Below are 27,738 nucleotides of genomic sequence, written 5' to 3'. Positions count from 1 at the left end.
GGGCCGTGAGATGGAGCTGTGTTTGGGGCTTTGTGCTCAGCAGGGAGCCTACTTGAGATTCTCTCTCTCCTGTCCCTCCCCCTGCTTGCACAGGCACTCTCTCTCAGAAAAGGAAACAAACAAAACAAAACAAAACAAACAAACAAAAAAACAAACCACAAAACTAAATGCTTAAAAAGAGCATTTCCAAAGAGGAAGGGGAAAAAAAAACAATTTATAAAAGATTCCAAAACTTTATGAATTAGCAGAGCTAGAGGCCACCCTTTGCCAAAGGGACTGGCAGCTGGCAGAAGTATTTCAATGTTTTAGTGAGAACAATACTATGATAAAGGTTTCTAATTCTAGGAATAGAAGATGAAAAGGCCACAAAAGACTGCAACTAAACCAGATATCGATGTCAAAAACTTTTTTGTAGTAGGAACCTAGCATTTGGTCTCTGTTGTTATTCTTGCTTTAAGCTGTAAATCCTTTAAAATTATTCATTTATAGGTAAATGAATCTATAATCTGTTATGTGATGAGGAATTACATTTTCTAAAAGTGAATTTGTTTAGGAACTAGTAAACTAGCTTGTTTAAAAGAACTAGAGTTTATAAATGTTTCCTTACCAAAAGTGGCAACATTTTTACATAGCAGCAACTACCCAGAACTGAACCTAACTAGGAGACTTGACAAGGTTTTGAAATCTGAAGTAGATTCAGTCTTCTACTAAAGGTAAATGTTTCATAGTGACTTATGGGGAAATTCTAAAAATATTTGCTTGGATATTATTAGTAGTATTAGTATTATTACAGTAAAGCAAACCTTGGACACATTAGAATTTTGAAAGAACTCCAAAGGTTTTTTATAAATGATCTCATTTAATACCAATGTTTAGGGAATAGTGCCTACTGAATAAGTAAATTTGCCTTATTAGAGAGGATACATGGATAAAGGCGGAGATGGGAGGAGGACAGGATTCTCCTGCCCCTTCCAGTTCTCAAGGCAGTTTTCTAAACTTTTCTAAATACCTCTTCTACTTATTTTTTTTTTAAGATTTTGTTTAGATATTTGAGAGAGAGAGAGAGCAAGTGGGAAGGGGCAGAGGGGGAGGGAGAAAGAATTTAAAGCTGACTCTGCACTGAGCATGGAGCCAGTAATTGTGCTACTGGGTATTTACCCCCCAAATATAAAAATACTTATTTGAAGGGATACATGTTTATGCAGCATTATTTACAATACCCAATTTATGAAAGCAGCCCAAGTGTCCATTGATAGATGAATGGATAAAGAAGTGATATATATATCAATATTTATCAATATATATCAATCAATATATATCTATATATATATATATCTATCTATATATCTACATAGATATACCAATGGATGGAGCTAGTGAGTATAATGTTAAGTGAATTAAGTCAGAGAAATACAAATACCATATAATTTCACTCATATGTGGAATTTAAGAAACAAAACAAATGAGCAAAGGAAAGAGAGAGAGAGAGAGAGAGAAAGGTAATAGAGTCTTAAGTATACCAGAAGGGAAGTGCTGGGGGATGGGTAAAATGGGTGATGAAGGGATTATCATGATGAGCACTGAGTAATGTATAGAAATGTTGAATCACTCCATTGTACATCTAAAACTGATATAACACCGTATGTTAACTATACTGGAATTAAAATTAAAAGCTTAATAAAAAACACTTGTTTTGGCTAGGTAATATTGCATCATATAAGATTCTAAAGGTGCAAGAAAGTACACAGTGAGACATATACTAACTTCTGTCTTTCAGCCTCTCATTTCTTTATGGTGAAACCACTAGTACCATTGGTGTGGGTGTGTGTGTTCTTCCAGAAATATTCTATGTTTACAAAAGCAAGTATGTATACATATTCCTCCTCTTCTTTGTAATATTGGTGGGTATATGTGCCTTTGTAATTGGTATATATGTATATTGATACATGTACCTTTGTAATATTGATACGTATTGTCAAACTGCCTTTCTCAGAGATAGCAGCAAGTTACATTCCCACTAGCAATGTGTAAGAGTTAGGTCTTGTTATGCTTTGCCTGAACCACTCTAATAAATTCCTAAATGATTTCACTTTTGTTTCTCCCGACTCTATTATATCCCAAATGCTAACACCAGAGAAATCCTCCTAAAGCAACACCCCTTTGCTTAGAAAACACTAACTCATTTTCCATTAAATTAAACTCTTAACTTGGCACTCAGACTGCTTAACAAAATAGGCCTATATTCTTTAAGTCTTAGCTTCTGCCACATATACTCACTAAGGAGTAAACTGAAGTACCTCTTATTCCTCAAATGCTTGTGCTTTAGTTTAGGCCTGATTGCCATTTTCTCTGTGAAGTATGCATCTCCATCTATGTGCCTTTCAGGCTAAATTCTATCTACCTTTCAAAGATTATCTTAAATATTATCTACTTAAAGGTCAGAATAAGTCAGGCCTTAGGCTTATGTTCTTTATTCTGCTAATAGTGTACACTTAGAATAAATAAAGACTTCTACCATAATCACCGACTTCTCGTTTAGATGTAATTCAAACCCTTTTGGTTATGTAGTTGCCTAGTTCATAGATGATAGGAAGGAAGAGGTCAGAAGCAGGACAGGTGCAAGGTTTCCAATGTGAGTGTTGTAGAGCGTGGTAGCAAGGGACACATATATATTAAATGTTCAATGTGTGGCAGGTACTATAACTTGTGATCTCATCACTCATAAGAAGAATCCCTGTGGAGAGTAGATATTATGATTTTCATTTTATAGTCAGACAAGCCAAACAGCTGAGTTAGGATCTAAACCCAGGTCTATCTGTATGCAAAGCCTGAACTCTCTCATACTTACTACGCTGACGTATCTCTCATAGAATGAAAAGCAAGTGATAGCTAATATCTTGTATCTCTGAAGACGGAGGAAAAAAAACCTACAAAAAGCTGATTTGTGAACATTAGCATCACTGACTAGAACTCTAATGTAGAGGGCACTTGCCTCCACACCCTGGATGTCAATGTATTAGAGCACAATTAAATAAGTAAATCATGTGCAGAACAGTCTGCTTTAGAAGGCAGAGAAAGGTTTATTAAATCCAGCAAGACTTCCATTCTATTCTTTTAAATTACATGTAAATGGGTCAACTGTATTTGGAAAATGAACTCACTTATCATGTCTGTTATTCTGTAAATAGAGGGTAAAACAGGTGTGTGTGTGTGTGTGTGTAGACACTCTTGAGTATTTATCTCTTGAGTTTCTGTTTTTATGTCTTGAAGTCCATCTCCATAAATAAAATTCTACTCTATTTACAAATGGACTGATGCCACTATAAACTGGGAGGTATAGACACAATGATAACATTAAAAATATTATAATTAAAAAGAAATTGAACAAAATTAAGAAGATGTTTCTAGAATGTACAGTTTTGGAATCAACAGTAAGTGAAGTTAAAAGCTACTTTAATATAATAAGCCAATCAGCTGTACATAGGTACAGAGTGAATGAATGAATGCTTAAAAACCATTAGGTTTGTTGACTCTAATTTCAGATTAAATGTGATATAGACAATTGTACCATGTAAGAATTAGTTCCACTAAGTTTTTCTCTTTTCCAAACCTATTAAATCCATAGCTTTTAAGCTCTGAATATTATGCAAAAACTACTTATAAGAAGGGACAATGTTTTAGGATTTTTTTGTCTGTAAATTAATATATCTCTCTATATGCACATATATACACATGCATGCACATATAGAAACATGTACATTATAAAATTATAGATAGTTTAAAATAAATATATAAAAAGATTTTCCATTTTGATTTAATCTTGTGCTTTCTGGCTTTAATTTATAGGGATTTATCATCATTTCAAATCTTACATATTATGCTAAGTTTGGTACAGTTGATTTATTTCCTGTTAAGGCAAACTAAATTTGTTAAGTTTATGTTTATAAAATAATTAAAATGAATAGAGATTATTAAAAATGTTTTAGTTTGCATATATATATGGCATGAAATAAAATGCTTTCTAGAATATTAAATAATGATAAAGCATCTCATTTCTCTGAAATCCAACAGGCATTTAAAAATATACTTTAGCACATGTATGTATTATATTTCAATTATATTTTAATGTTCTTTGGGGTTATAAACAACTATTTCCCATTTCATGTTTCTACAGCATTTTTCTTAAGCATATTTCTTAAGAAATATAAGAAAACAACAGGATATTTTGCACAGAATTTTGTGATTCATCTCTACTGTCCTTGAAATAAAGTAGAAAAATCTTACGCATTTGTGCCTCACTTCATTTTGCAAATTGAGTAAGAATGTAAGAAAACAAGTAATTGATAGAGAATAGACACTTCATGGAAAATTTAAAGGCCTAAAGATGGTTTGTAACCATTCAGCTTTCATGGTCAGAAGACACTAGGGAGAATGTAGACCACAAACACAGACATACACATGCTTAGAGAAGGTAAGTATACTTTATTTCTTTGGAATGTAAAATAAAAGTACACTTACACTAATCAATTATGCACAGTTGATATATTTGTTATATAGTATGAAGAGCATATTAGTATATTAAGAGGGGTTTTATTTTTTGTATATATATATTAAAGATTTTATTTATTCATGAGAGAGAGAGAGGGAGAGAGATAGAGAGAGAGAGGCAGAGACACAGGTAGAGGGAGAAGCAGGCTCCATGCAGGGAGCCTGACATGGGACTCAATTCCAGGGTCTCCGGAATTGGGCCCTGGGCTGAAGGTGGCACTAAACCACTGAGCCACGCAGACTGCCCTGTGTATTTTTTTTTGGAGTTCATTTTGCCAACATATAGTATAACACCCAGTGTTCATCCCATCAGGTGCCCTCCTCAGTGCCCATTACCCAGTCACCCCATCCCCTCCACCCACCTCCCCTTCCACTACCCCTTGTTTGTTTCCCAGAGTTAGGAGTCTCTCATCTAGGAAGGGTTTTACAGAGAAAGAGAAGCAACAGGATATGTGTATACGTGCATGTGCGCGCGTGTGTGGTAGGCTGATTATCCAGGAAAGAGTTGCAGTTTCAGTCTAAAGACAGTGTGGAGAATTTCCTCTTCTTGCAGGTATATCAGTCTTTCCCTGTTCAGGGTTTTTTTTTTTTTTTTTTTTTTAAGATTTTATTTATTTATACATGAGAGACACAGAGAGGCAGAGACACAGGCAGAGGGAGAAGCAGACCCCATGGAGGGAGCCCCATGTGGGACTTGATCCAGGGACCCCAGGATCACACCCTGGGCTGAAGGCAGGCACCAAACCACTGAGCCGCCCAGGGATCCCCTATTCAGGGTTTCAAATGATTAGATGAAACCAACCCATATCATGACGGGTAATCAGCTTTAATGGAAGTCTACTGATTTAAATGTTATCTAAAAATAAATCTCAGAAACATCTAGAATACTGTTTGACCAAATGTCTCAGTACTGTGGTCTACCACAGAATTTATAAAATAAACCATCACAGAGAAGATGAATACTATTTTTTAAAAGTTTCATTTTGTTTCTCAGTATCATGTGTAACAAAATAATTTAATAAAAAATAATTTAAATAATTATTTTGTGTAACATGCATTCTCCTTTCCTTGGTTTTTTGAGAAGATTTTATTAGAAAAGAAGAGGGAGAGAGATGTGAGACCTCTGCAAAACTAAAAATAGGACAGAGGTTTTGTGAGTGAGGGGGGTACCTTAGCCATCCCTTTGGCTACTCTGGGTAATTGGCAGTACCACACATTTGAGTGAATGCTTCTGTGGTACATTTATGCAGGCTGGGGCTTGGGCCTCTGGATTTCCAAACTCAGTCAAGAGTCCTTCATCTGACAAATATAGAAGTCAACAGATCTGCTGGCCTTCACAAAACCATGCAGGTTTAGCCAATGAACAAGTAAGAGTATGTGAAAATGTCATTATTTTAGTATGATTTTCAACTGTGGCCCAAAGACAATAGCTGTTAAGTCTTAAATTCCAGAGTGAGATTTCAAAACCACTTGTCTTTCAAGGGAAGTGGTAAAAACCTTTGGTCATTCATCCACTGAGGATTGTTGTATATTAAAGAATTGAACTGGCCTTTGTGCCTGATTCCCAGTAGGAAAATTCAAAGCCCTTGCAATTTCCCAAATGATAGAAATTCTTTGTTATTTATGGTGAGTCCTAATAATTTATGCTAATGAGACAACTCAGGATAGGGACAGGCTAAGCCAGAAAGACCAGCAACGTAATTCGAAGCTGGAGTTTTAAGCTGCAGATATCAGCTCAACTCCAAAGGAGGAAAAAGAAGGGAAGGGCTGGACACTGAGTTCAGTCATATGGCCAGTGATTTAGTCAGTCATACCAATGTAATGAAATGCCAATAAAATCTCTGGCAAAAAACAAAAAACAAAAACAAAACCTAAAACCTCTGGACACCAAAGTTCAGTGGAATTCGTTGGTTGGTGAATACATTGATGTGCCAGGAGCATGGGTGATGCATCCTGATTTCACAGGAGCGGGCATAGAAGCTTTGTGTTATTTCCCAGACCTTGCACTATGTGTATCCGTTGTAATAAAACTGTAATCATAATTGTAGTATATTCCTGAGTTCTGTGGGTTATTCTAGCAGATTATTGAACCCGAGGGGATAGTGGAAACATCTGAAATTTGTAGCCAGTTGGTCAGAAGTACAGGTGGCCTGGGGTTCCCCCAACCACTTGTGGCTGATACCTGAAATAAAGGCAGTTTTGTTGGGAACCAGGCCCTCAAACCTGTGGGGTCTGATGTTATGCCAGGTGGTTTCCACTATCCCCTGTGCTTTTGCTTTTCATTTCCCTGATGATTAGTGATGTTAAGCATCTTTTCATGTGTCTGTTGGTCATCTGGATGTCTTCTTTGGAAAAAAGCCTATGCAGGTCCTCTGCCTATTTTTTAATAAAATTATTTTTGGGGGTGCTGAGTTGTATGAATTACTTATAAATTTTGGACATTAACTCTTGATTGGACAGTATCATTTGAGAATATCTTCTCCTGTTCATAGCTTGCCTATTCATCATTTTGTTGATGGTTTCCTTTGCTGTGAAAAAGCTTTCTAGTTTGATGTAGTTCCAATCGTTTATTTTTGCGTTTGTTTCCCTTGCCTGGGGAATCATATCCATAAAAATATTGCTAAGATTGATGTCCAAGAGATTGCTTAATTAATTTTTCTTTTTTTAAAAAAATATTTTATTTATTATTGGAGGGAGGGAAGAAAAGAGGGAGGGAGAGAGAGAGAGAGACATTAAGCATGTGTAGGGAGAGGGGTTGAGGGAGAAAAAGAAGCAGACTGCTCACTGAACCTGATGCAGGGCTCGATCCCAGGACCCTGAGATCATGACCTGAGCCAAAGGCAGATGCTTAACTGACTGAGCCATCAGGCACCCCGTTTTCTTTTTCTTATCTGATTGCTGTGACTGGGACTTGCACTACTATGTTGAATAAAAGTGGTGGCAGTGGACATCCTCTTCTTGTTCCTGATCTTAGGATGTTAGCTGAAGTTTGTCATATATGGCCTTTATGATGTTAAAGTACATTCTCTCTATACTAACTTGGTTGAGAGCCTTTATCATGACTCAATACTAAATTTTGTCAAACGCTTTCTCTGAATCTATTGAGATGATCATATGATTTTTATCCTTCATTTTGTTAATGTGGTGTATCATACTAATTGATTTGCAGATACCGAACCATCCTTGAATCCTTGGAATAAATCCCACTTGATTAGGCTGAATAATTCTCCTAATGTATTTTTGGAAGTAGTTTGCTAGTATTTTGTTGAGTTTTTTTTTTCCATTTATGTTCATCAGGGATATGGGTCTGTAATTTTCTATTTTTATGGTGTCTACATCTGGTTTTGATATCATGGTCTAATACTGGCCTCATAGAATAAATCTGGAAGCATTCCTTCCTCTTTTATTTTTTGGAATAGTTTGAGAAAGATAGGTCTTAACTCTTCTTTAAATGTTTGCTAGAACTTACCTGGAAGGTATCTGGTCCTGGACTTTTGTGTTTTGGGAGTTTGCTGATAACTGATTCAATTTCATTGCTAGTAACTGGTCTATTCAGATTCTCTCTTTCTTCCTAATTTAGTCTTGGAACGTTTGTTTACTGTGTACCATAACAGAGATGATGTCTCTTTCTAGAGCATAAGTCAGATAAGCCTACTGCTCAGTATATGAGATTTGAGTTCCCTAAACTTAGAGTTCCTCTGATAATCCATTCCACTGTGTGCACTGTCATCTGGACTTTTTCCTTCTCTTCTGAGAGCTGGAGCTTGGAGAACTAGCATAAGTGCTGATTGATATTCTGGCTATTTCAATTGCTCTGAATAATAAAACCCCTTTCTTTTGGTATCCACAAATTATAGCAGGCTAACTTGTTAGCTTGCAAGTAGGATAAAATCATAGTTCTTGATAATATTAAAATCACCTCACATCCATCAGGATGGCTACTATAAGAAATAAGACCACCGACAACCCAGAAAATAACAAGTGTTGGTGAGGCTGTAGGAAAATTGGAGCTTTTGTGCACTGTTGGTAAGAATGGAAAATGGTGTAATTGTTATGGAAAACAGGGGTTCCTCAAATAATTGAAAACAGAGTTGCTGTATGATTCAGCAATTACACTTTTGGATGGATACTCAGAAGAACTGGAAGGAGGATTCCAAGGAGATAATTGTATATCCCTGTTTAGAGTAACATTATTCACAATAGCCAATAGTGGAGGCAATCCAAATATCTGTCAGATGAATGGATGAACAAAATGTGGTATGGAATATTATTTAGCCTTAAAAAGGAAGGAAGTTTTCACATAACTACAACATCAATCAACCTTGAGGACATGATATGAAATGCAATGAACCATTGCAAAAAAGACAAATACCTGAATGATTCCACTTATATGGGGTATATGGAGTAGGTCAAATTTATAGAGACAGAAAGTAAAATGATGGCTTCCAAGGAGCTCCAGGAGAAGTGAATAGAGAACTATTGTTTAATGGGTATAGAGTTTCAGTTTTGCAAGATGAAAGGAGTTCTTTAGATCAGTTACCCAACAGTGTGAATGTACTTAGCACTACTTACTTGTACACTTAAAAATAGTTAAAATGGTAAATTTTATAAAGTGATGAATATTTTACCACAATAACAAACATTAACATGAATCATCTAGATTCTGATTCATCCTTGTTATATAGATAAGTCATATATATAATACAATGATTAAAGGGACTAACACCTTTTAGATGTAACTTAAACCTACAGGACACGATGTAAGAAATTAAAATAGACTATACAGTGGATCCCTGGGTGGCTCAGTGGTTTAGCACCTGCCTTTGGCCCAGGGCGCGGTCCTGGAGTCCCCGGATCAAGTCCCACATCGGGCTCCCTGCATGGAGCCTGCTTCTCCTTCTGCCTGTCTCTCTCTCTCTCTCTCTCTCTTGCTCTCTCTCTCTGCCTATCATGAATAAATAAATAAAGTCTTTAAAAAAATAGGCTATACAGTGGCTGAGTTATTCATTCATCTTTAACTATCTGACTTTATTTCTCATTATCCTCCAGTATTAGATTTCTACTTCAGTAAAGCCCCTACTGGTTTATTTTAAACTTGAGGACTATTCTTTCTATACATGGTTGCCATCCCAATTTCTTCACCTTCAATCGAATCATGCACACTCATGGAGACTCATTCAAATCCTCCATTTTTCATTAAGATTTCACAAAATTCGTATGAATTCTTTCCTTAAAAAATCCCAGCAGCATTCTGTGTTTCAGCCTTGATACATTTTATGATCTTGATCCAGGATTATTTCTACTCAGAATATCCATCAGAATCTGAAACCTAGAACTTAACTGGTACCTCAAGAGGCAAACCTCATTTATTTACTTTTGTTGTGAAAATACATCTAGTTTTGATGGTTCCTACTAGTTGTGGTGGAACATCCCATAGAGTAATGATATTCTTCTGTAATCTTTGACTAAATTAGGAGATAGGCTGATAGATAAATTGAGGGTACTGACACTGAAATAAGAGAATGTTTTAAATGTTCTTAAAATGGAAAATGATAAAAGCAATGAACTTAAGGATTCCATGAAGGATAAGAAAAAGCTGAGTAGAAGGATGCTTTTGCATTTGACTCACTGATAAATTTTTCAGAAATCATTCTTATTATACAGCATAGGTTACCCTGAGTAATCTGCATGCCATTTTGGTGAGAAAGAGGCAAATGGCAAAATCCTTCCTAATCTGTCTCTATCCTGGGATTTCAGTCCTACTTCATTGGATTCTTCAATGTTTACTTCCAAGTACCTTCACATACGTAATCTTGATCTTCATCATAGCCCTGTTAGATTGCTATTTACTCTGTTTTTATAATCATTAAGAAATTTGATACTTGGATTACTTAAAGCAAGTGCTTGTGACTTCCCTCTGCTGCCTAACTGGCTCCTTACTGGCTCTGTCACCCAGCTTTCTCAGTGTCATCTATTTGGCTTTCCTCTTCCTGTCTTACTCCTCCCTCACTTCCCCACAATTCAGGGACTTCATTATTATCAATTTTTTCACTTTTCATATTTAATTTAAACCCTCCTTCTCCTTAAGACCTCCATTACTGCTGAAGTTCATAATGTTTTTTTCCCTTTTGAAACTACACATAGTGAATAATTCAGTACCTAATTACATATATTTTTGATTTTTCTCCATTTTTTCAGATGTTTATTTCATACCTTCTAAGGTAAAATGTAAATTTCTAACAGAAGGTATCATGGCTTAAACTTTCTAGTCCTATCTAGTTCTTTGTAGTGGGTATCTCATATTAGATATTTAATAAGTATTACTTAAAGTAACTTCTCAGTTTTTTAAGAGACTTCTACTCTTCAGAAAATGATTTGGCTGCCTATTTTCTTAATTTTCACAAGAAGAGTACATAGTACCAATCTATATATGTGAGAGTGAGCTCATCAAATGCAACGGATTCATTAGGATATTAGGGCTTAATTATCACAGGTTGAGAAGGATGTTTTGATGAACTGACCATCAACGGCACCAAAATGAAAGGTTAGATAATAAATGACCTTTGCCATAATCCATCTTATCATAATAGTATGCAACTTTCTATTTGTACAAAATGCTATTAATGCTTCTTATAAGGAATTATGCAAAGTAATTCAAGAAGAAACACTTAAAATAATTTATACTATTTAACATATGGGTGTAGTATGACAAAATACACAGGGAATCAGTTTTCTCACAGGTTTTTTTTTTTTTCAAATCTTAAATTCAATAGTGACTAGAGTAATTAAATAGAAGTAGAAATGTTTCAGAAGTATACCGTAAAAAAACTGCCAGAAGTCTTAACCTTTTATACGACACATTTTTTTACTAGAGCTAATAAAAGTTAATGACACACTTGCAGTTCTGTCTCACTTTGGGGGTAGGAATATGTAATATGTTGGTCAAAAAGGAATGGAGGGAAACACAAGCCAGCTAATCAGCCTCTGACCATCTGGGATTCGGCCACAGAGAAAATGACATGCAGATGACTGCAAACAGGAAAACAGTTCTGCATTGACAATATGTGTTTACATGAGTCTCCTCCCCAGGGGCTTTCTAATTCACTGTGGAACTGCTGTTTTAACAGTTGTCAAGCTCCCTTTCCACAAAAGTCCAGCCTGAGAGAGAAGTTTGGTATGTCTGTACATCTTTAGGAACAGGCAGAGGCAAACTACACAATTCCAGTTATTATCAGTTGCCATAAAGATATGGTTCAGCTTCCCTCTGCGTGAAGGAAGGTCCATAGCTTGTGCCTCTCAGTGTGCAAGGTTAAAGAGGGTGGGGACAAATTTTATCTATCTATCCTTCTGTGATAAGACGGAGAGAGAAAAGATATTATCCCAAAGCTTTGGCTAGTAAGGAAAAGAACATCAAAGGGCAGCAACTTTTAAACCAAAGAAGGTAATAAATGTAAGCAGTATTTGATGATAGATGAGTAATGATTATTAATACATGATATTAATAGGATATTTGAGAAAAGAATTGAGGTGAATGGAACTAAGAACAAGAGGAGACTTAAATTACTAAAAGAATGAATGAGTGAAAAGTAAGCAAAATCAAAGTGGGGGAAAAGTAGAAATTGGAAGAAAAAATAATTCATGGCTTTATGGTTAAAGGGAGACTAGTTGGATGTTGGTAAGGGTGCAGAGAAAGGAGAACCCTCTTAAACTATTGGTGGGAGTACAAACTGGTGCGGTTACTCTGGAAAACAGTGTGGAGGTTCCTCAAAAAATTGAAAATAGAGCTACCCTATGACCCAGCAATTGCACTACTAGGGATTTACCCCAAAGATACAAATGTAGTGATCCAAAGGGGCACCTGCTTCCTTATGTTTATAGCAGCAATGTCCACAATAGCCAAATATGGAAAAAGCCCCAGACATCCATTGACTGATGAATGGATAAAGAAGAGGTGGTATATATATACACAATTACTACTCAGCCATCATAAAGAATGAAATTTTGCCATTTGCAACAATGTAGATGGAACTAGAGGGTATTATACTAGGAGAATTAAGTCAGAGAAAGACAAATACCATATGGTTATAGTCATATATAGGATTTAAGAAATGAAACAGATGAACACAGGGGCAGGGAAGAAAGAATACAATAAGATGAAAATTGAAAGGGAGGTAAACCATAAAAGATGCCGAACTCTAGGCAAGAAGCTGAAGGTCGCTGGACAGGAGGTGGGGTAGGGGGATGAGGTAACTGGATGATGGGCACTAAGGAGGGCACTTGCTGTTATAAGTACTGGGAGTTATATGCAATTGATGAATCACTAAACTCTACCTCTGAAACAAATAAAAAATATTGTATGCTATATCCCTGAAACTAGTAACACACTATATGTTAACTAAATTGAATTTAAATAAAAAAATTAAAATATTAAAAAAGGGATTTTAGTTGGAAATATTGGCACGGATAGGCTATTAGATAAAAAAGATCCTGATGGAAAATTTTTTGAGTCTTCTCTGTGAGGCAAGAAAACAATCAGTGAAATCAAGGCTGAATGTTGGAGCATTGAATTGATGAAATGAGCAGAAGGGTTTATAGTCAAGTCTGAGAGAAGGCTGCTGGTAAAATATGGGTATTATTATAGGTAGCATGAAGTCTGCTGTAGACTGATGAATGATCAGGATTCTGGTTATGAATCTCAGCTGTTAATTTTATGAGGGTCATGGAACAGAGTGAAAGGAAAAGATGGCTTTTGTCATAGCAAGCTGGTTCAGAGCAAAAGAAATGACAAAATTATAGGTGACAACGGGGAGGCAGTCACAGAAAGGAATTCTTACAAAAGCTACTGACGATGAACTCAAGGATACTTGCACCTGAGTGAGTGACTCTGGAGAGAATTCTCTTGAAGCTCAGGGAGATAAGGAGAAGTAAAAAATTAGAATCAAAATTGTGCCAAACATTTTGTGAATGTTCATGAGTCTTTCTTAAGTGGTGGGAGCATTTAAACACAAAAATTACAGCCAATAGAATTGTTTAAGTTTGCAGTACTTGAAATACTCCATCTCCTTTCACTTGGAACTATAAATGCTTAGCAGCATGGTGGGCAGCACTGTTGAGATCTTTGTGCAATGATGGTTAGTTCACAGTCCAGTCAGCCATTCAGAATTATGAATATATATTTTAAAATTTTGAACAAAAAGGTGCATTACTTTCTATATAGTTCATCAGATCTGATTTCTCTTGTAAATATAAGCAGGGATCGTTTGTAAAATAACAGCGTAGAATTTCCTGTACAGACAGATGCTTTTTATATTTATAAAGCTCGAGTTCCTTTTTTTTCTTTGTAATGCCCTGGGAAACTGGAAACTGATAGGATTTTTCATATCAAGTTTAGTTTAACATATGGCAGAAAGCTCTGTGAGACTATCTCCAAACTTTGCAGTTAACAGTTTCCAGCCTACACAGGAAGCGAAGCTGTGCCTCTGATGCATTCCCATTATATGGGAAGACCGCAGAGAACAGCCTCAAGTTAAACCACAAAAATTGTTTATACAAAGCGCAGCATTCAGTTTAAACCACAGTAGCACAGGAAGCTTCAGTTGAGGCTTCAATTCCATTTTTAAGTTGTCTAGCAAAATATTTCAAGGCATAGGGATAACCAAGTAGCTATTAAATCTATTTTTCAGCCTTTAGGGAGATAGATAAGCAAAAAAATTCTGAATATGGATATTGCCTATTCTGAGGGGCTTCGGTTTAGTAATCACCTTGTGTTTTTAAGTCTTCTACTAGATTCTTAAGTATAACCAAACCACACAAACAAGTACCTCAACTATCCAGAATCCTTGGGAGAGAGGGCTAGGATGTTCTTTGCACAAAATAAATTTTGGCTATTACATTCCTCCTATGTTACGGAGTATATGGAAAATAAAGCATTGCATGTAATAATTACTTTAGCACCACATAGAATGTATGTCTTGTCACAAAATAGTTCCATGGTACCATACAGCTATGCTTTTTTTGAGTTCTTGGGTGCTTTAAATGTTTTTTAAATTTAAATTCCAGTTAATTAACATACAGTATAATATTAGTTTCAGGTATACAATATAGTGATTGAACACTTCCATACGACACCTGGTGCTCATCATGAGTGGTCTCCTTAATCCCCATCACCTATGTCACTGATCTGCTCCCCCCCACCCTGTAGCCATCAGTTTGTTCTCTGTAGTTAAGTCTGTTTCTAGGTTTGCTTCTCGCTCTCTCTTTTTTCCCTTTGCTCGTTTAAGTTCCACATTTGAGTGAAATTATATGCTGTTTGTCTTTCTCTGACAGACTGATTTCCCTTAGCATAATACTCTCTAGTTACATCTATGTTGTTGCAAATGGCAAGATTTCATTCTTTTTGATGGCTGAATAATATTTCTTGGGTGCTTCTTAGTAAATGTTTTGTTAGGGCATGAAGTCTACTCTTGACAGCTTCATTTCCACTATTATTGCCCTAGTCATTCTTTCTCTCATATATCACTTAGAATGAGGAACCAGATTAAGAAATGTGGCTTAATTCTGTTAAAAAAATGAGACTATTCAAGGCTATGAGTGTGGGCCAGGGATATACTAGCACAATGACAGTGGAAAGAATGAGGACTATTCTCTTACTCTTTGTTTCCCTTTGATCAGATTATGGAATCTCTTTGAACCCTAGTTTCCTCACCTGTAAAATGTCTCATGGAATTGCTTTTAGGTCAAATAAGATAATATATATAAAACCTCACAGAATTAATGTTGGAATTAAATAAGGTCATTTCTAAACAGTATGGAGGGCAAAGTAGGTTTCCTTTGTCTACTTCCCTCCCTTGTCAAAGGCCCTTTCTTGCATATTTCCCTGTTTTTGCTATAGTTGTTAAAGGAAAGAAGTAGGATTACAGTTAGTTGAAATACTATATTATCTTATGGAATTTTAAGTGTTAATTTCAATGTCCAAACAAAAAGATACTTTAGATATTCAAAAAAGTATTGCTGAATTGAATCTGTTAATATTTTGTCTTTAAATAATTTGTATAAATATTAATAATTTAAGTATTCATAATTAGACTGCTTTGGTAATTTTTTGCTAATAAGGACTCTTGTATTAGCATTTTTTAAAGTAGCCTCTAGAACCAAGACTAGGCTTGAACCCCAAGATCAACCCATTCTCTAGCAAGTGAGCCAGCCAGACATTCCTTGTGTTAGCATTTTAAAAATCAGTGCCTGTCTCATCAACAAATGATGTTGGGAAAATTGGACAGCCACATGCCAAAGAATGAAATTGGACCACTTTCTTGTAACATACACAAAAATAAACTCAAAATGGATGGAACACCTAAATGAGACATGAATCCATCAAAATCCTAGAGAACATAAGCAGCAATCTCTTTGACCTTGGCCACAGCTTCTTGCTAGACATGTCTCCAAAGGCAAATAAAATAAAAGCAAAAATGACCTACTGGAACTTCATCAGGATAAAAAGCTTTTGCACAGAAAAGGAAATGATCAACAAAACTAAAAGGTAACTTATGGAATAGGAGAAGATACTTGCAAATGTCTTATCGGATTAAGGGCTAATATCCACAACCTAGAAAGCATTTAACAAACTCAAGACCCCAAAAACCAAAAAGTCCAGTCAAGAAATGAGCAGAAGACATGAATGGACATTTCTCCAAAGAAGACATACAAATTGCTAACAGACACATGAATAAATGCTCAACATTCCTCAGCATCAGGAAAATACAAATCAAAACTATAATAAGATACTACTCCTCAATAGCCAAACTGTGGAAGGAGCCTCGGTGTCCATCGAAAGATGAATGGATAAAGAAGATGTGGTTTATGTATACAATGGAATATTACTCAGCTATTAGAAATGACAAATACCCACCATTTGCTTCAACGTGGATGGAACTGGAGGGTATTATGCTGAATGAAGTAAGTCAGTCGGAGAAGGACAAACATTGTATGTTCTCATTCATTTGGGGAATATAAATAATAGTGAAAGGGAATATAAGGGAAGGGAGAAGAAATGTGTGGGAAATATCAGAAAGGGAGACAGAACGTAAAGACTGCTAACTCTGGGAAACGAACTAGGGGTGGTAGAAGGGGAGGAGGGCGGGGGGTGGGAGTGAATGGGTGACGGGCACTGGGGGTTATTCTGTATGTTAGTAAATTGAACACCAATAAAAAATAAATTAAAAAAAAAAAAAAGATACTACTCCACTGGTCAGAATGGCTAAAATTAACTGAGGAAACAACAGGTGTTAGTGAGGATGCAGAGAAAGGGTAACCCTCTTACAGTGTTGGTGGGAATGCAAACTGTTGCAGTGACTGTGGAAAACAGTATGGAGGTTCCTCAAAAAGTTAAAAATAGAGCTACCCTATGACCCAGCAATTGCGCTACTAGGGGTTTATCCAAAGGATACAAACATAGTGATTCAAAGGGGCACATGCACCCCAATATTTATAGCAGCAATGTCCACAACAGCCCAACTGTGGAAAGATGTCTATTGACTGATGAATGGATAAAGAAGAGGTGGTATATATACACAATGGAATTTTACTCAGCCATCATAAATAATGAAATCTTGCCATTTGCAATGATGTGGATGGAACTGGAGGACATTATGCTAAGTGAAATAAGTCAGTCAAGAGAAAAACAAATCCCATGTGATTTTACTCATATGTGGAATTAAAAAAAAAAGCCAGGTGAACATAGGGGAGGGGATGGAAAAATAAAATAAGATGAAAACAGAGAAGGAGGCAAACCTTAAGAGATGCTGAATTCTAGGAAACAAACTGAGGATTTCTGGAGGGGAGTGGGGTGGGGTAATGGGGTAATTGGGTGATGGGCATTAAGGAGGGCACTTGATGTAATGAGCACTGAGTGTTGTATGCAATTGATGAATCACTAAATTCTATTCCTGAAACTAATAATACACTATACATTAACTAAATTAGATTTAAATAAAACATTTAAAGAAATCACTGCTTTACTTCTCTTATGAAGAAGTGATAGAAACTCATTAAAGAAAAATTGAAAAATAGAGGAAAACAGAAAGAAAAAATATACCGATTTCTCAACATTTAAAAATGCATTTCTTTTCAGTATTTTTATGTATAAATTTTTCAAACAAAGTTTTGATGCTTTATGTATAATATTGTATCCTATTTATCTTTTATTTTCCTGATATAGCCAAATTATTTATAGGCATAAATTTTTAAATCTGTGTAATGTATAAGCATTTATTTATACATTATTTAAACATTTCCCTTCACTTGGACATTGTTTGTTTCCATTTTATTTCCCCATTACAATGAATACTTTTTCTGTATTTAGTACTCTTTTCTTAGGACAGATTCCTAGAAGTGGAATTATAGTATTAAAGGGTATAAAGATTTTTTAAAGCTTTTGCCAAGTTGGAAATGGCAATCTCAGAATCATGATTTTACTACAGAGACACCTAGCCAAGCCTTCCTGGCATTTAACTATCCTGTTTGCTCCAAATGAAGGCCTCAGCCTTCTGCTTCACCATGGATAGAGAATCTCACCTGGGATTTGCTCACTTTACTCATGACAGTGCAGTGAGTATTCAGATGGCCTGATACTGGTTTTTGAACCTTGATTTCTAATGTCTATTAAATATCTAATTTCTAACAAGAAGGACCTGTTGTTATTATTATTACCACCAGTATTATTGACATTTTTAAAAAAGCACATGGAAGCACAGAGTAGACTCTGCAGAACCAAGGTGAGCATGTCCTTCCTTTCTTGTCTCAGAACCTACACTGTTCATTGGCCCCATAATCTGGCTGTGAGCTCCGGACACACGCAATTTACCAACAAGTCCTACTCAACACGAGGTTCACTGGTTTGGAAGGAAAGATGTGGGAACCCACTCATCTTAGAAACCAGAAGGCCCAATTATCTATGTGACTAACACCTCTCCTGAAGGCTTTTTCACATGACCTTCAGTAGGAATCATAATTCAGCTGAGGCCCAAGGCCAAAACACCAGGAGCAAATACGTCCAAATGCAAATATGGCTCCACTGAGGGCCTCTATCCAAGAGAGGAAATTACTAATGTCTGCAACAGGCAGCACCATGCTCTAGGGCCACAGACAAGTGAAGTTTGACGGAACACTGAGCATTAGCCAAAGGCAAGAAAGCCAGTAGATTAAATCCTGCAAAGTAAAATCTTGTTAAGATCTACTTGTTTTTACAGGGCATGCTCAGGCAATCTAAACCTCAAATATAATACAATACTATGTGCTCTGGCTGTGTATCTCGGGTTCTGAGGGGAATACCAAATTAGTGAAATCCCAATTTGAATATAACTGGGCACCTTCTTAAATTTTCTTCGCTGGCCCAGATTTTTCTTACCTCAGCCTAATTCTCAGGCCTCTTTGTGGGTAGTGAGAAATAATCTGGCTTTGACCAAGTTCTTCTAGGGCTGAAGTTCTTACAATAAAGAAAGAAGTGAATAGGCAGGGAATTAAGGTTTCACATCAAAACAGAAGCTCTCCAAGAATTGTACACAAGGATTTATGCATGAGATGTATAAGAGGCATCGATTAAAATAGGATATTGTAAACAACTTGCTGTTTCTAAAACATGCAAGCATGCCTGTGGGGCTTTTGTACTTCCTGTTTCCTCTGTCTGGGGTTGAAATCCAGGAGGTAAAGGCTGGTGATCACACAGAGTCCCATAGGTCTCGGTAAGGAGTCTGGCTTCTATTCTGAATAGGGAGGTTTAGAGGATGCGAGCAGAGAAATAATGTAATCATTATTTTATTTCCCCCTCAATTATTTGAGAAGCATATTTTAAATAGAGAAAGGCAAACTATTAGGACAACAAATATCTGTACATCCTTCACCTATTCTCCAATAGCGTATATTTCACTGTTTGCTTCATATTTTGTTTCTCTCTTTAAATATCTTTTATTTTGCTAAATCATTTGAAAATAAGTTGCAGATGTCAAGACACTATTGATAAATCCTTTAGCATTCATCATCTAAGAACATGTATATTATAAAATCAAATATCATTATCATACCCAAGAAAACATTAATTCAATGTCATCTGTTGTACAGTCCATATTTACATTTACCCAAGTGTCCCATAATTGTGGCAAATTATAGTAGCCACCCACAATTTCTCTCTCTTCTAGAACTTTGTCACTCCCCTGTAAAGAGGTGGAATCTATTCTCTTTTTGAATGTGGGCAGAAATGATGCTGTGACTTCTGAATCCAAGGCAGTTCTGCTTCTGCTTTGCTTGCTGTGACACTTGATGGAGCCCTAAAGCTGTATGATTGCCCTGAGGCCATCCTGATGTGAGGAAATCCCTAGAAGCCCATGGGTACAGATCACATGAAAAAAGCCTGAGACTGATGCCCCGCCAGCTCACAGCTGCTCTAGCTGCCTAGTGTTCTAGTTTCAGTTATCATCTGAGTGCAACCTCAAGAGTCACTTGAGGCCAGAATCACCCAGTCTGGCCCTTCCTGAATTCTAACCTACAAAAACCGTAAGAGATAATAGAAGAATTAATTTTTTTTTGTAAAGACACTGTATTTTGGGTTATTTTGTTATCCAGTAATAACAACTAGAAAAATGACTTTTATTTAAAAAAAAAATTCAGGGGACACCTGGGACAGTCAGTGGTTGACAGTTTGGCTCAGGGTGTGATCCTGGGTTCCCTGCAGGGAGCCCGCTTCTTCCTCTGCCTATGTCTCTGCCTATCTCTCTGTGTGTCTCTCATGAATAAATAAAATCTTTAAAAAAATTAAAAAATTCAGGATCCAGTGAAGACTTAAGCAATCTACAGATTTAATAGTCTCTATCAAAATGCCAACATTTTCCCCAGAACTAGAACAAATAAATAATCCTAAAACTTGATTGAAGCCACAAAAGGCCATAAATAGCCAAACCCATCTTGAAAAACAAAGCCGGAGGTATCACAATTCCAGATTTCAAGTTACACTGCAAAGTTGTAGTAATCAAAACAGTATGGTACTGGCACAAAAATGGACATATAAGTCAGTAGAACAGAATAGAAAACTCAGAAACAAATCCACAATTATATGGTCAATTAGTCTAGGACAAAAGAGAATGAATATGCAATTCAGAAAAGAGTCTCTTCAAAAATGATGTTGGGAAAACTGTACAGCTACATTTAACGGAATGAAACTGGACTACTTTCATACACTATACACAAAAATAAACTCAAAATGGATTAAAGACCTAAATGTGAGACGTGAAACCATAAAAATTCTGGAAGAAAACACAGGCAGTAACCTCTTGGACATTGGCCACAGCAACATTTTTTCTAGATGTCTTCTGAGACATGGGAAACAAAAGCAAAAGTGAACTATTGGGACCATATCAAAATAAAAAGCTTCCACACAACAAAACTAGAGGACAGCCTCCTGAATGGAAGAAGATATTTGCAAATGGCATCTTTGATAAAGGGTTAGTATCAAAAATACATAAAGAACTTACACAACCTAACACCCAAAAAACTAAATAATCCAATTTTTAAAATGGGCAGATGACATGAATAGATATTTTTCCAAAGAAGACATCCAGATGGCTAACAATCATAAAGATGCTCAACATCATTAATCATCAGGATAATGCAAATTAAAACTACTATAGATATCACCTTATACTTATTAGAATGGCTAAAGTTAAAAAGTCAAGAAATAACAAGTATTGGTGAGGATGTGGAGAAAAAGGAACACTTGTATACTATTGGTAGGAATGTAAATTGGTGCAGCCATTGTGGAAAACAGTATGGAGGTTCCTCAAAAAATTAAAAATAGAAGTACCATAAGATTCTATAGTTCCACTATTGGATATTTACCCAAAGAAAGTGAAAACACTAATTTGGAAAGATATATGCATCTCTATATTTATTGCAACATTATTTACAATAGCCAAGATATGGAAGCAACCTAGGTGACCATCAGTTGATGAAAGGATAAGGAAGATGTATATAAATGCAATGGAATATTGCACAGCCACAAAAGGATGAGGTATCTAAATACCTCAAACAAGTGGAACCATGAAGTATTTGTTCTTTTGTGATTTATTTCACTTAACATAATGTCGAGTTTCATCTATGTAGCAGCATGTGATGGGATTTCCTTTCTTTTTAAAGAGAATAATATGCCATTGTACTTATATACCACATTTTCTTTATTCATGCATGTGTCAATGGATATTTAAGTTATTTCTACTTCTTGGCCATTGTTAATAATGCTTCCCTGAACGTAGGAAAGCAAATATCTCTTCAAAATCCCGTTTTCAAGTTCTTTTGGACAAATATCCAGAAATAGGATTCCTTGATCATATGACAGTTCTATTTTTAATTTTTGAGGATATACTAGACTACTTTCCATAGCAGCTGCACCATTTTAAATTCTCACATTAGGGACTACTTTACACAGCCACTAGAATGTATGGAAATATCTGTTTTTCTACAACCTTGTTAACATAGTTTATCAACATTTTGAATATTGGTCAATATGGGGGATAAGAAATGGTATCTCAGTATATTTAACCTTGTATTTTTCTTCTCATGAGTGAAACTGTGCATCTTTTTTATAAATGAAATGACTTTCAAAAGAATCTGTCTGGATGCCATGTTGGGAGATCATCCTGCCCAGTAATGCAAACTCTCTTGAGTTAATTCTATGATTAGGTACTTCCCAGGCAACCAGATTTCCCTTCAGATTCAAAGGATGATACATATGTAGGCGTGATAAATTAATCCACTGTCATTTTTTGAAAACTATGTGCCCGAAAGTTTGCAATATATTGTGATTATAAAACAGTTAATAAGGCATGATGTTTTATATCAAGGAATGCACAAACTGTTGGATGAGAAAGATAGCTGATTACAGTGCTGTGGGCATGTTATATTAGGGTTATGCCTGAGTGTTATGAGAATTCAGAGGAGAAACTGGAGAGTTGGGGGATGTCTTCTATGAAAAGATAATATACGAACTCAGATTGGCTGGAAAAAATCAACTTGTACCCAGTAGTGTTCTTTAAGGCACAGAATGAGATAATGGGTCCTATTTAGGGAAGCTATGGGTGGAATGAAAGATGCATATGTGATTATTGAAAGAAGAGACCATAAAAGTGGGTGGGAGCCAGATTTAATTTTTTTCCAAGTAAAGGAATTTTCTGTTTATCCTGAAAGCTATGGGAAACTATCAAAGGATTAAACAAGGAATAATGTAATAATATTAATTTCTTTAATACTTATTTTGAAAAATTTCTTAATATCCATTCCAGTGACTTGATAATTTATCATATTTCTGTTTTTAACTGTGGAAATCAAAAGGACTTAACCATACTTTCTTATGGTATTTTTAATCTCACAGTGGCAAGTAATTATATAACACACTACAAAGTGATTACCACCACCAATCTAGTTACCATCCATCACCATACAGTTGACCCCCTTTGTCATTTCACCCAACCCTGAACCTCTTTTCCTCTGGTAACCGCTAGTCTGTTCTCTGTATCTATGAATATATTTTTATTTTATTTTGTTTATTCATTTGTTTCTTTTTCTTAGATTCCACATATGTGTGAAATCATACAGTATTCATTTTTCCCCATATGACTTATTTCGCTTAGCGTAGTACCCTCCAGATCCACCCATGTTGTCACAAATGGCAAGATTTCATTCTTTCTTATGACCAAGTAGTAATATTCCATTATATAAATGTACCACATCTTCTTTATCCATTCATATATTGCTGGACACTTAGGTTGTTTGATATCTTAGCTATTGTAAATAATGCTGCAGTGAATAAAGGGTGCATGTGTCTTTTCAAACTAGTGTTTTCATAGTCTTCAGATAAATAGCCAGAAGTGAAGTAGCTGGGTCATTGGTAATGTTATTTTTAATTTTTAGAGGAATCTCCATAAATTTTCCATACTGGCTGCATCAATTTATAATCCCACCAACAGTGTATAGGGTTCCCTTTTCTCTACATCCTTTCTAGCAGATGTTATGTCTTGTCCATTTGATAATAGACATTCTAACAGGGGTTAGGTGATATCTCACTGTTGACTGTTGTTTTGATTTGCATTTATCTAATATTAGTAATGTTGAGCATCTTTTCAAGTGCGTGTTAGCCATCTATATGTTTTCTCTGGAGAAATGTAGTTCCTGGGAAGAGTCCCAGCTGTCCTGCCTCTCTGGTGGATGCTTTAAGGTTTGTAAGTGAATCTCCTTTATTTATCATCTGTGTGCTTTTCAAATTGGGTGTTTTGGGCTGGTTTCTGGGTCAAGTGAATCACACAAGCTCTTCAAGAGTGGGGTTTCTATTCTCCACAGTTTTTTAATTTTCCTGAACATAATTCCCATTGATTTTCAAAACCTGCTGTTCATGGGGCTTGTTTCTCCTGTGCAGGATCTAAGGGGTGGAATGCCTGATATGGAGCTTTGATCTGTCACTTCTCAGGGAAAAATTCTGTACCTTCATAGGCTCTGCTCATCCTATTTTTAGGTCCCTTTCAGAAGGAATTATTCTACATGTAGTTGTAGATTTGTTGTGTCCATGGAAGGAGGTGAGTTCAGGATCTTGCTATGCCACCATCTTGAACTCAGCTCCCCAAGGCACTTATTTTTTGTTGTTGTTTGTTTTTTACTCAACATGGAGATGGGTTCCTTTTTCCTAGATAATGGCTGGAAATTTTAAACCATATATTTTTTCAGGACTAGGTAACTGAGTCACACTGAGAGTAATGTGCATCACATTAATCCAATTTAACCAAGAATGCAGAAGCAGCATGTTGGTAGAACCACTGCACTCAGAGTCAAGAAAGCCAGGTTTTCAACAGAATACTACAGGAATGATTTTAAGGCTAAAATTAGGTGACTGAATAGATAAACTCTGTGGTTCTTTCCGGCTTTAATTGTCTACTGTTGCATATCAGGCTAATTGATCATCACTTGTGAAAACCTGCCACTATTAAGGATCAGTTAAAAATTTCCTGGATCATGAATTTCTCTTACTTGCAAGCAGAGAATCTTCCAGAAAGTACTTTTATTAATATCAGTGTTGTTATTATTCACATTTGGATATACCATGAACCAAGCGATGCCCCTAAGACGTAACTATTCTTGCATTAAGTCAATCAGTTAAAAAAATTTAGTGACCTCTTTTTAGATTCAAGAGATTAATCTAGACACAGTAGGAAGCACAAAAATGAAACACACATAGATCATTCCTATAAGAATGCCTCCGTATATAGAAAAAATATGTAAACTCAAATAATCATATGGTGAGGTAGGTGTTAGGCGACATATGAAACTTACAGATAGAGAACAACTGGAACTGAGTAAATATTAACTCTATCCCTGATAGATCATAAATAATATAGTGTAAATTATGTTTTTAACAGCTGAATGTATTCTGCTGTGGGGAAGCATAATTTGCTTTAGCCGTACCCCATACCTCCTTTTTTGTCAACTAAGTTCATTCATTTATGAAGTATTTTTTTTCAGTGGGAACCATAAGCAAGCAGCACTTTTGAAGCAGAAAAGGAATATATAGTCTGCAGGAGAAGAACGAGACATTCAAAGAAGCAGGATTTGTGTGTTCATATTAAAGCACCAAGGCAAAATCATGATCATAATTCTAATTTTCATGGACCTTAGAATTGCCTTAGACTCAGAAGAACCCTTCAGGTCCCATGGTCCCTGATTGTTCAGCTTTCTGCAGACAACACACCTATTACTGGAGGTAACCTGAGTGAGTCTCTTATCCTTACAACCAGAGGAACTAAACAAAACCACGTTTCTTGAGAGAAGAGACAATTAAAACGGTGAAGCACAGTACACAAAAGTGCGTAATTCATCCCCAGCCAACTCATGAAATAGGTTCTACTTACACTTTTAAGAACTATTTTACTAGAATCCAGATTTCCTTTCCTTTTAGATTCATTGTCTTTTTTTTCTCGATTCAGGTCATTAGAAAAGTCAGTTTCGGAATGCCTAGGTGGCTCAGCGGTTGAGCATCTGCCTTCAGCTCAGGGCGTGATCCCACTGTTCCGGGATTGAGTCCCACATCGGGCTCCCTGCATGGAGCCTGCTTTTCCCTCTGCCTATGTCTCTGCCTCTCTCTCTCTCTCTGTGTGTCTCTCATGAATAAATAAATAAAATCTTAAAAAAAAAAGAAAAGTCAGTTTCTTTTTCTCAATATATGTTAAATAAAAATTAGGTACAAGGCATCATGTTTAAGCATTGGGATGGTTTTGGAGATGAAAGACACATTCCCTACCACAAGAAGCAAACAGAGTAATAGCAAACTACAGTCACTGTGTACGGTAGGAAGTACTTCAAGAATCTGCAGAGGATGTTATGGGAACACAAGGCAGGACCTCTAAACCAGATTAGAGGCAGGTTTCTTGAGGAAGGTTATCTTTAAGCTAAGCTTTAAAAGATAAACAGTGGTTGCCTCTATTTTAGACTGCTGTTCAAGTTAGAGTTCTCTGGTCCCTAAGAAAAATATTTATCCTCATTGCTTTTTAAATGTTACTGCAGATTTGAGTTTTCAATTCTGATACCTTGATCATAGGTCCATGATTTCAACAGCAATTTTTGGTGATCTTTGATTACCAATGTATTTCTCCATTTTCTTCCTTTGTAGTATTTCTCAAATATGCCTGATAATAAGAATCAATTAAAGCTCATGATAAATATTCTGGTCCCCCAAACCGTTCTCTGGAGATTCTGATGCATTAAAGTCCAGATTTTTTAAAATCAAGTGTCTCAGGTAATACTCATTATTAGGCATGTTCAGGAATAATTTTTCTACTATCCAAAGTTGTTATTATTATCATTTATTATTTTTAAATGAAGGGTTTTCTGTTACTATTACAATTTGTTTTTTGCAGGATTAGTAAATAAGAAAGGAAAGAAACAAAATTCCCCATAGGAAAAAAAGTAGTTTCCTCTTAGATGAATTTTATAGATAACTACACATAACTCCTACTCACGTAAATTGTAGTTTTAAAAAATATTTTTTCAGGGGACCTGGGTGGTTCAGTGGTTGAATGTCTGCCTTTGGCTCAGGTAATAATCCTGGGGTCCTGGGATTGAGTCCCACATTGGGTTCCCTGCAGGGAGCCTGCTTCTCCCTATGCCTATGTCTCTGCCTCTCTCAGTCTCTCATGAATAAATAAAATCTTTTTAAAAAACATTTTTCAGTATGTGTTAATTTCTGTATATACAGCTGTCTTGTGTGAATTATGTTTTATTTTCATTGTAATCCACTCATGTGTTATTCCCAGTTTCAGATACTCATTCTTTTCACATCCATGTTTATGATTTTTCTTTAATTAGAGAAACACAATGTAGATTCAGCTTTTAAGGATTTGGGTAGGAGGGTATAGAGAGTCTAGTGGATGGATGCTATGTCAAATTGAGAAACATATAGACAAAAAGTTTAACAGTTTGTTGAAGGAAGTATAATTTTGCTATGCCGTCATGGTTTTGGTCCACTTGAATTTCAAACAAGTGTGGTTAGAGCATGAATCTCATGACTCCTCTGGATTAATGAGTGAAGCAAGCACTGACTTTATTATCAAGCATATTTAAGGAAGACCAAACATCCCACAGATATCAATTGTTAATGATTCAATACCTAGCATCTGTTTATTGAATAAGAGCATAAGTAAAGACTCAGAACAATGTGTAATTACAAATAACACTGGAGCAGGAAGGTGACATCTCTTTCTCAGAGCCATACAAGATAATATGGCTCCCAAAAGAACAATCATGTTTAATCCAGAACTATCCCATTTGTCACAATAGTTAAGTATATTTGCATCTTCTTAAGATAGGTGGAACTGGAAATTCAGGTTAAAATTGACAGTATACTCTTACTAGTTCCTTTCGTATAAATATATATGTCATAGATTTATAGGGTTCTATTTGTTGAGGGCAGTGTAGTCATTATGAATGAGTATTTTTTTGTCATCTTCACAAGTTTCAGTTAATATCTTTCCACATAGTATCTTATAGGTATGCAAAGTAAGTAGACTCTTCTAAAGGATATATAAAGGTACTTTTAGCACTGTGAATTGATTGGGAATATTTGTGTCTGGGTATAATACATGTTTGTGTAGAAGTTTTGTGCTTGTG

At 35.9% G+C, this 27,738-nt stretch overlaps 1 protein-coding gene and 1 long non-coding RNA gene across 20 annotated transcripts in view; one reads left to right on the top strand and one right to left on the bottom strand.

Annotated features, from left to right (window-relative positions):
- The window catches only part of LOC112671710 (bifunctional heparan sulfate N-deacetylase/N-sulfotransferase 3), a 171,431-nt gene that overhangs the window by 55,803 nt on the left and 87,890 nt on the right, over positions 1–27,738 (bottom strand). The gene's annotated exons all lie outside the window — the stretch shown is intronic.
- Positions 1–27,738, top strand: part of LOC112671712 (uncharacterized) — a 146,067-nt gene that overhangs the window by 74,189 nt on the left and 44,140 nt on the right. For 12 of the 18 annotated variants that reach the window (XR_003143827.3, XR_003143823.3, XR_003143822.3 and 9 more), the window contains 2 exons: positions 1,778–1,864; positions 4,175–4,471. The exons of 2 other annotated variants lie outside the window; for them this stretch is intronic. This is a non-coding gene — a long non-coding RNA (uncharacterized LOC112671712). Of the gene's footprint in view, positions 1–632; positions 714–1,777; positions 1,865–4,174; positions 4,472–27,738 lie in introns of all 18 variants that reach the window. 4 more of the 18 variants (XR_004811411.2, XR_003143825.3, XR_004811409.2 and 1 more) reach the window with 3 other exon arrangements.

Source organism: Canis lupus, chromosome 32, assembly GCF_003254725.2.
Source record: "Canis lupus dingo isolate Sandy chromosome 32, ASM325472v2, whole genome shotgun sequence".
Lineage (NCBI taxonomy): Eukaryota > Metazoa > Chordata > Mammalia > Carnivora > Canidae > Canis > Canis lupus.
The sequence above is the reverse complement of the archived record's forward strand: the minus strand, read 5'-3'. Positions and strand labels throughout refer to the sequence as shown.